Source organism: Callionymus lyra, unplaced genomic scaffold (assembly GCF_982586985.1).
Source record: "Callionymus lyra unplaced genomic scaffold, fCalLyr1.hap1.1 HAP1_SCAFFOLD_85, whole genome shotgun sequence".
In the NCBI taxonomy this organism is placed as follows: Eukaryota; Metazoa; Chordata; class Actinopteri; order Syngnathiformes; family Callionymidae; genus Callionymus; species Callionymus lyra.
In genome coordinates, this window is record NW_028258584.1 from 7,501 (window position 1) to 17,500 (window position 10,000).

Below are 10,000 nucleotides of genomic sequence, written 5' to 3' on the forward strand. Positions count from 1 at the left end.
GCCTCCCTATTAACCTCTAGGTGGTTGCGCTCGTGACATCAAAAAGACCACTTTTTGCAGAGCAGTCACACTCGGGAAAAATTTCTTTCGTCTGGCAAAAGAACCAGAGTTTTCAGCGGTCATCCACTCCAACCTTGTCCGATTTTGAGGCACCAGGCTCGGCCACCCTCCGAACCTTTTCACTCCCTCTCCTGTTATGGTGCCTCCCTATTAACCTCTAGGTGGTTGCGCTCGTGACATCAAAAAGACCACTTTTTGCAGAGCAGTCACACTCGGGAAAAATTTCTTTCGTCTGGCAAAAGAACCAGAGTTTTCAGCGGTCATCCACTCCAACCTTGTCCGATTTTGAGGCACCAGGCTCGGCCACCCTCCGAGCCTTTTCACTCCCTCTCCTGTTATGGTGCCTCCCTATTAACCTCTAGGTGGTTGCGCTCGTGACATCAAAAAGACCACTTTTTGCAGAGCAGTCACACTCGGAAAAAATTTCTTTCGTCTGGCAAAAGAACCAGAGTTTTCAGCGGTCATCCACTCCAACCTTGTCCGATTTTGAGGCACCAGGCTCGGCCACCCTCCGAGCCTTTTCACTCCCTCTCCTGTTATGGTGCCTCCCTATTAACCTCTAGGTGGTTGCGCTCGTGACATCAAAAAGACCACTTTTTGCAGAGCAGTCACACTCGGAAAAAATTTCTTTCGTCTGGCAAAAGAACCAGAGTTTTCAGCGGTCATCCACTCCAACCTTGTCCGATTTTGAGGCACCAGGCTCGGCCACCCTCCGAGCCTTTTCACTCCCTCTCCTGTTATGGTGCCTCCCTATTAACCTCTAGGTGGTTGCGCTCGTGACATCAAAAAGACCACTTTTTTCAGAGCAGTCACACTCGGGAAAAATTTCTTTCGTCTGGCAAAAGAACCAGAGTTATCAGCGGTCATCCACTCCAACCTTGTCCGACGTTGAGGCACCGATGTCGGCCAAGTTCTGAGCGTTCCACCGCCGAATGCCACTGGTCCTCAACACAGCGGACTTCCAATCCAACCTTGTCCGACTTTGAGGCACCGAAGTCGGCCTCAGCCCGAGCCTTCCCCCGCCGACCTCACTGGAGCCCGCCATCCAGGGACCGGCGGAGGTCGCCCGCATGACCGCGGCAAAGTGTCTCAAAGTCGGGCACGACCGCTCGAGTCACCCGCCAACCCGGTCCGGGGCACCTCCAGGGACCGGCGGAGGACGCCCGCATGACCGCGACAAAGTGTCTCAAAGTCGGGCACGACCGCTCGAGTCACCCGCCAACCCGGTCCGGGGCACCTCCAGGGACCGGCGGAGGACGCCCGCATGACCGCGACAAAGTGTCTCAAAGTCGGGCACGACCGCTCGAGTCACCCGCCAACCCGGTCCGGGGCACCTCCAGGGACCGGCGGAGGACGCCCGCATGACCGCGACAAAGTGTCTCAAAGTCGGGCACGACCGCTCGAGTCACCCGCCAACCCGGTCCGGGGCACCTCCAGGGACCGGCGGAGGACGCCCGCATGACCGCGACAAAGTGTCTCAAAGTCGGGCACGACCGCTCGAGTCACCCGCCAACCCGGTCCGGGGCACCTCCAGGGACCGGCGGAGGACGCCCGCATGACCGCGACAAAGTGTCTCAAAGTCGGTCATGACCGTTCGAGTCACCCGCCAACCCGGTCCGGGGCACCTCCAGGGACCGGCGGAGGAGGCCCGCATGACCGCGACAAAGTGTCTCAAAGTCGGGCACAACCGCTCGAGTCACCCGCCAACCCGGTCCGGGGCACCTCCAGGGACCGGCGGAGGACGCCCGCATGACCGCGACAAAGTGTCTCAAAGTCGGGCACGACCGCTCGAGTCACCCGCCAACCCGGTCCGGGGCACCTCCAGGGACCGGCGGAGGACGCCCGCATGACCGCGACAAAGTGTCTCAAAGTCGGGCATGACCGCTCGAGTCACCCGCCAACCCGGTCCGGGGCACCTCCAGGGACCGGCGGAGGACGCCCGCATGACCGCGACAAAGTGTCTCAAAGTCGGGCATGACCGCTCGAGTCACCCGCCAACCCGGTCCGGGGCACCTCCAGGGACCGGCGGAGGACGCCCGCATGACCGCGACAAAGTGTCTCAAAGTCGGGCACGACCGCTCGAGTCACCCGCCAACCCGGTCCGGGGCACCTCCAGGGACCGGCGGAGGACGCCCGCATGACCGCGACAAAGTGTCTCAAAGTCGGGCACGACCGCTCGAGTCACCCGCCAACCCGGTCCGGGGCACCTCCAGGGACCGGCGGAGGTCGCCCGCATGACCGCGACAAAGTGTCTCAAAGTCGGGCATGACCGCTCGAGTCACCCGCCAACCCGGTCCGGGGCACCTCCGGGGACCGGCGGAGGACGCCCGCATGACCGCGACAAAGTGTCTCAAAGTCGGGCAGGACCGCTCGAGTCACCCGCCAACCCGGTCCGGGGCACCTCCGGGGAGCAGTGGAGGTCGCTCGCATGACCGCGACAAAGTGTCTCAAAGTCGGGCATGACCGCTCGAGTCGCCCGCCATCCCGGTCCGGAGCTCAACACTTTGTCGTTTTTTCCACTCCCTCCCCATTAACCTCTAGGTGGTTGCGCTCGTGACATCAAAAAGACCACTTTTTGCAGAGCAGTCACACTCGGAAAAAATTCGTTTCGTCTGGCAAAAGAACCAGAGTTCTCAGCGGGCTTCCAGTCCAACCTTGTCCGATTTTGAGGCACCAGGCTCGGCCACAGTCCGAGCCCATTCACTCCCTCCCCTGTTGTACTCGCTCCCTATTAACCTCTAGGTGGTTGCGCTCGTGACATCAAAAAGACCACTTTTTGAGGAGCAGTCACACTTAGGAAAAATCCGTTTGCGCTCACACCATCCCTCCCCATTAACCTCTAGGTGGTTGCGCTCGTGACATCAAAAAGACCACTTTTTGAGGAGCAGTCACACTTAGGAAAAATCCGTTTGCGCTCACACCATCCCTCCCCATTAACCTCTAGGTGGTTGCGCTCGTGACATCAAAAAGACCACTTTTGAGGAGCAGTCAGACACCGAGGTTTTCTGGATTTATGTCCGTTTTCCTGGTTCTCTGACTCGGGCACCTTGTGACCGACATCCCCCCCTTCCCTGGTTCTATTTTGCCGATACTTTGGTGAGTTTTCTACCCGCAAACCAAGCCCCCCAAGCCCGCCGCCTGGTGGGGGAGCATGCCGCCTGGCCCGGTTCTATTTTAGGTCACTTTGGTGAGTTTTCTACCCGCAAACCAAGCCCCCCAAGCCCGCCGCCTGGTGGGGGAAGAGGCCCCCTGGTCCCGGTTCTATTTTAGGACACTTTGGTGAGTTTTCTACCCGCAAACCAAGCCCCCCAAGCCCGCCGCCTGGTGGGGGAAGATGCCCCCTGGTCCCGGTTCTATTTTAGGACACTTTGGTGAGTTTTCTACCCGCAAACCAAGCCCCCCAAGCCCGCCGCCTGGTGGGGGAACATGCCCCCTGGTCCCGGTTCTATTTTAGGACACTTTGGTGAGTTTTCTACCCGCAAACCAAGCCCCCCAAGCCCGCCGCCTGGTGGGGGAACATGCCGCCTAGCCCGGTTCTATTTTAGGTCACTTTGGTGAGTTTTCTACCCGCAAACCAAGCCCCCCAAGCCCGCCGCCTGGTGGGGGAAGAGGCCCCCTGGTCCCGGTTCTATTTTAGGACACTTTGGTGAGTTTTCTACCCGCAAACCAAGCCCCCCAAGCCCGCCGCCTGGTGGGGGAACATGCCCCCTGGTCCTGGTTCTATTTTAGGACACTTTGGTGAGTTTTCTACCCGCAAACCAAGCCCCCCAAGCCCGCCGCCTGGTGGGGGAGCATGCCCCCTGGTCCCGGTTCTATTTTAGGACACTTTGGTGAGTTTTCTACCCGGAAACCAAGCCCCCCAAGCCCGCCACCTGGTGGGGGAAGAGGCCCCCTGGTCCCGGTTCTATTTTAGGACACTTTGGTGAGTTTTCTACCCACACTGCAGGTCCCCAAATGCCGCCATCTGGTGGGGGAACATGCCGCCTGCACCGGTTCTATTTTAAGTCACTTTGGTGAGTTTTCTGCCCACACTACGGGTCCCCAAATGCCGCCATCTGGTGGGGGAACATGCCGCCTGCACCGGTTCTATTTTAAGTCACTTTGGTGAGTTTTCTGCCCACACTACGGCTCCCCAAATGCCGCCATCTGGTGGGGGAACATGCCGCCTGCACCGGTTCTATTTTAAGTCACTTTGGTGAGTTTTCTGCCCACACTACGGGTCCCCAAATGCCGCCATCTGGTGGGGGAACATGCCGCCTGCACCGGTTCTATTTTAAGTCACTTTGGTGAGTTTTCTGCCCACACTACGGCTCCCCAAATGCCGCCATCTGGTGGGGGAACATGCCGCCTGCACCGGTTCTATTTTAAGTCACTTTGGTGAGTTTTCTGCCCACACTACGGGTCCCCAAATGCCGCCATCTGGTGGGGGAACATGCCGCCTGCACCGGTTCTATTTTAAGTCACTTTGGTGAGTTTTCTGCCCACACTACGGCTCCCCAAATGCCGCCATCTGGTGGGGGAACATGCCGCCTGCACCGGTTCTATTTTAAGTCACTTTGGTGAGTTTTCTGCCCACACTACGGGTCCCCAAATGCCGCCATCTGGTGGGGGAACATGCCGCCTGCACCGGTTCTATTTTAAGTCACTTTGGTGAGTTTTCTACCCACACTACGGGTCCCCAAATGCCGCCATCTGGTGGGGGAACATGCCGCCTGCACCGGTTCTATTTTAAGTCACTTTGGTGAGTTTTCTACCCACACTACGGGTCCCCAAATGCCGCCATCTGGTGGGGGAACATGCCGCCTGCACCGGTTCTATTTTAAGTCACTTTGGTGAGTTTTCTGCCCACATTACGGGTCCCCAAATGCCGCCATCTGGTGGGGGAACATGCCGCCTGCACCGGTTCTATTTTAAGTCACTTTGGTGAGTTTTCTGCCCACACTACGGGTCCCCAAATGCCGCCGCCTGGTGGGGGGAACTGCCGCCTAGTCCCGGTTCTATTTTAGGTCACTTTTCTCACTTTCTGACCCACAAATAATGCCCCAAATGCCGCCGCCTGGTGGGGGGAACTGCCGCCTAGTCCCGGTTCTATTTTAGGTCACTTTTCTCACTTTCTGACCCACAAATAATGCCCCAAATGCCGCCGCCTGGTGGGGGGAACTGCCGCCTAGTCCCGGTTCTATTTTAGGTCACTTTTCTCACTTTTCTACCCACAAATAATGCCCCAAATGCCGCCGCCTGGTGGGGGGAACTGCCGCCTAGTCCCGGTTCTATTTTAGGTCACTTTTCTCACTTTCTTACCCACAAATAATGCCCCAAATGCCGCCGCCTGGTGGGGGGAACTGCCGCCTAGTCCCGGTTCTATTTTTAGGTCACTTTTCTCACTTTCTTACCCACAAATAATGCCCCAAATGCCGCCGCCTGGTGGGGGGAACTGCCGCCTAGTCCCGGTTCTATTTTAGGTCACTTTTCTCACTTTTCTACCCACAAATAATGCCCCAAATGCCGCCGCCTGGTGGGGGGTACTGCCGCCTAGTCCCGGTTCTATTTTAGGTCACTTTTCTCACTTTCTTACCCACAAATAATGCCCCAAATGCCGCCGCCTGGTGGGGGGGAACTGCCGCCTAGTCCCGGTTCTATTTTAGGTCACTTTTCTCACTTTCTTACCCACAAATAATGCCCCAAATGCCGCCGCCTGGTGGGGGGAACTGCCGCCTAGTCCCGGTTCTATTTTAGGTCACTTTTCTCACTTTCTGACCCACAAATAATGCCCCAAATGCCGCCGCCTGGTGGGGGGAACTGCCGCCTAGTCCCGGTTCTATTTTAGGTCACTTTTCTCACTTTCTGACCCACAAATAATGCCCCAAATGCCGCCGCCTGGTGGGGGGAACTGCCGCCTAGTCCCGGTTCTATTTTAGGTCACTTTTCTCACTTTCTGACCCACAAATAATGCCCCAAATGCCGCCGCCTGGTGGGGGGAACTGCCGCCTAGTCCCGGTTCTATTTTAGGTCACTTTTCTCACTTTCTGACCCACAAATAATGCCCCAAATGCCGCCGCCTGGTGGGGGGAACTGCCGCCTAGTCCCGGTTCTATTTTAGGTCACTTTTCTCACTTTCTGACCCACAAATAATGCCCCAAATGCCGCCGCCTGGTGGGGGGAACTGCCGCCTAGTCCCGGTTCTATTTTAGGTCACTTTTCTCACTTTCTTACCCACAAATAATGCCCCAAATGCCGCCGCCTGGTGGGGGGATCTGCCGCCTAGTCCCGGTTCTATTTTAGGTCACTTTTCTCACTTTTCTACCCACAAATAATGGCAAAAAAAAATGCTTACAGCACCCAGTATTCCCAGGCGGTCTCCCATCCAAGTACTAACTGGGCCCGACCCTGCTTGGCTTCCGAGATCAGACGAGATCGGGCTCATTCAGGGTGGTGTGGCCGTAAGCGAGGGAAGCGCTTGTGAAATGCCCCAAAGTGTTGAAAATGTTCCCCAGGCCCCTGGTTCCCCATCCCCGCAGGAGGAGGCTCCCCAGGCCCCCTGGTTCCCCATCCCCGCAGGAGGAGGCTCCCCAGGCCCCCTGGTGCAGGAGGAGGCTCCCCAGGCCCCTGGTTCCCCATCCCCGCAGGAGGAGGCTCCCCAGGCCCCCTGGTTCCCCATCCCCGCAGGAGGAGGCTCCCCAGGCCCCATGGTTCCCCATCACCGCAGGAGGAGGCTCCCCAGGCCCCCTGGTTCCCCATCCCCGCAGGAGGAGGCTCCCCAGGCCCCCTGGTGCAGGAGGAGGCTCCCCAGGCCCCCTGGTTCCCCATCCCCGCAGGAGGAGGCTCCCCAGGCCCCCTGGTTCTCCATGCCCGCAGGAGGAGGCTCCCCAGGCCCCTGGTTCCCCATGACCGCAGGAGGAGGCTCCCCAGGCCCCCTGGTTCTCCATCCCCGCAGGAGGAGGCTCCCCAGGCCCCCTGGTTCTCCATGCCCGCAGGAGGAGGCTCCCCAGGCCCCCTGGTTCTCCATGCCCGCAGGAGGAGGCTCCCCAGGCCCCCTGGTTCTCCATCCCCGCAGGAGGAGGCTCCCCAGGCCCCCATGTTCTCCATGCCCGCAGGAGGAGGCTCCCCAGGCCCCTTGGTTCTCCATCCCCGCAGGAGGAGGCTCCCCAGGCCCCTGGTTCTCCATCCCCGCAGGAGGAGGCTCCCCAGGCGCCCTGGTTCTCCATCCCCGCAGGAGGAGGCTCCCCAGGCCCCCTGGTTCTCCATGCCCGCAGGAGGAGGCTCCCCAGGCCCCCTGGTTCTCCATCCCCGCAGGAGGAGGCTCCCCAGGCCCCCTGGTTCCCCATCCCCGCAGGAGGAGGCTCCCCAGGCCCCCTGGTTCTCCATGCCCGCAGGAGGAGGCTCCCCAGGCCCCCTGGTTCTCCATCCCCGCAGGAGGAGGCTCCCCAGGCCCCTGGTTCTCCATCCCCGCAGTAGGAGGCTCCCCAGGCCCCCTGGTTCTCCATCCCCGCAGGAGGAGGCTCCCCAGGCCCCCTGGTTCTCCATCCCCGCAGGAGGAGGCTCCCCAGGCCCCCTGGTTCTCCATCCCCGCAGGAGGAGGCTCCCCAGGCCCCTGGTTCTCCATGCCCGCAGGAGGAGGCTCCCCAGGCCCCCATGTTCTCCATGCCCGCAAGAGGAGGCTCCCCAGGCCCCTTGGTTCTCCATCCCCGCAGGAGGAGGCTCCCCAGGCCCCTGGTTCCCCATCCCCGCAGGAGGAGGCTCCCCAGGCCCCCTGGTTCTCCATGCCCGCAGGAGGAGGCTCCCCAGGCCCCCTGGTTCTCCATGCCCGCAGGAGGAGGCTCCCCAGGCCCCCTGGTTCTCCATCCCCGCAGGAGGAGGCTCCCCAGGCCCCTGGTTCTCCATGCCCGCAGGAGGAGGCTCCCCAGGCCCCCTGGTTCTCCATGACCGCAGGAGGAGGCTCCCCAGGCCCCCTGGTTCCCCATCCCCGCAGGAGGAGGCTCCCCAGGCCCCCTGGTTCTCCATGCCCGCAGGAGGAGGCTCCCCAGGCTCCTGGTTGGGAGAGGGGGAAAAAGACCAAAGTGTTTAAAAATGCCCCAAAGTGTTGAAAATGTTCCCCAGGCCCCTGGTTCCCCATCCCCGCAGGAGGAGGCTCCCCAGGCCCCCTGGTTGGGAGAGGGGGAAAAAGACCAAAGTGTTTAAAAATGCCCCAAAGTGTTGAAAATGTTCCCCAGGCCCCCTGGTTCTCCATCCCCGCAGGAGGAGGCTCCCCAGGCCCCCTGGTTCTCCATCCCCGCAGGAGGAGGCTCCCCAGGCCCCTGGTTCTCCATGCCCGCAGGAGGAGGCTCCCCAGGCCCCCTGGTTGGGAGAGGGGGAAAAAGACCAAAGTGTTTAAAAATGCCCCAAAGTGTTGAAAATGTTCCCCAGGCCCCTGGTTCCCCATCCCCGCAGGAGGAGGCTCCCCAGGCCCCCTGGTTGGGAGAGGGGGAAAAAGACCAAAGTGTTTAAAAATGCCCCAAAGTGTTGAAAATGTTCCCCAGGCCCCTGGTTCCCCATCCCCGCAGGAGGAGGCTCCCCAGGCCCCCTGGTTGGGAGAGGGGGAAAAAGACCAAAGTGTTTAAAAATGCCCCAAAGTGTTGAAAATGTTCCCCAGGCCCCCTGGTTCTCCATCCCCGCAGGAGGAGGCTCCCCAGGCCCCCTGGTTCTCCATCCCCGCAGGAGGAGGCTCCCCAGGCCCCTGGTTCTCCATGCCCGCAGGAGGAGGCTCCCCAGGCCCCCTGGTTGGGAGAGGGGGAAAAAGACCAAAGTGTTTAAAAATGCCCCAAAGTGTTGAAAATGTTCCCCAGGCCCCTGGTTCCCCATCCCCGCAGGAGGAGGCTCCCCAGGCCCCCTGGTTGGGAGAGGGGGAAAAAGACCAAAGTGTTTAAAAATGCCCCAAAGTGTTGAAAATGTTCCCCAGGCCCCTGGTTCCCCATCCCCGCAGGAGGAGGCTCCCCAGGCCCCCTGGTTGGGAGAGGGGGAAAAAGAGCAAAGTGTTTAAAAATGCCCCAAAGTGTTGAAAATGTTCCCCAGGCCCCTGGTTCCCCATCCCCGCAGGAGGAGGCTCCCCAGGCCCCCTGGTTGGGAGAGGGGGAAAAAGACCAAAGTGTTTAAAAATGCCCCAAAGTGTTGAAAATGTTCCCCAGGCCCCTGGTTCCCCATCCCCGCAGGAGGAGGCTCCCCAGGCCCCCTGGTTGGGAGAGGGGGAAAAAGACCAAAGTGTTTAAAAATGCCCCAAAGTGTTGAAAATGTTCCCCGGCCTCCTGGTTCCCCATCCCCGCAGGAGGAGGCTCCCCAGGCCCCCTGGTTGGGAGAGGGGGAAAAAGAGCAAAGTGTTTAAAAATGCCCCAAAGTGTTGAAAATGTTCCCCAGGCCCCTGGTTCCCCATCCCCGCAGGAGGAGGCTCCCCAGGCCCCCTGGTTGGGAGAGGGGGAAAAAGACCAAAGTGTTTAAAAATGCCCCAAAGTGTTGAAAATGTTCCCCAGGCCCCTGGTTCCCCATCCCCGCAGGAGGAGGCTCCCCAGGCCCCCTGGTTGGGAGAGGGGGGAAAAGAGCAAAGTGTTTAAAAATGCCCCAAAGTGTTGAAAATGTTCCCCAGGCCCCTGGTTCCCCATCCCCGCAGGAGGAGGCTCCCCAGGCCCCCTGGTTGGGAGAGGGGGGAAAAGAGCAAAGTGTTTAAAAATGCCCCAAAGTGTTGAAAATGTTCCCCAGGCCCCTGGTTCCCCATCCCCGCAGGAGGAGGCTCCCCAGGCCCCCTGGTTGGGAGAGGGGGGAAAAGAGCAAAGTGTTTAAAAATGCCCCAAAGTGTTGAAAATGTTCCCCAGGCCCCTGGTTCCCCATCCCCGCAGGAGGAGGCTCCCCAGGCCCCCTGGTTGGGAGAGGGGGAAAAAGAGCAAAGTGTTTAAAAATGCCCCAAAGTGTTGAA

The 10,000-nt window shown here is 59.9% G+C and overlaps 1 non-coding gene across 1 annotated transcript; it reads right to left on the minus strand.

Annotated features, from left to right (window-relative positions):
• Nucleotides 1-6,387: 6,387 nt before the first annotated feature.
• LOC148058351 (5S ribosomal RNA) lies at nucleotides 6,388-6,506 on the minus strand. The gene has a single exon (XR_015709915.1). It is a non-coding gene; the product is annotated as a 5S ribosomal RNA (ribosomal RNA).
• Between the last annotated feature and the right edge of the window lie 3,494 nt (nucleotides 6,507-10,000).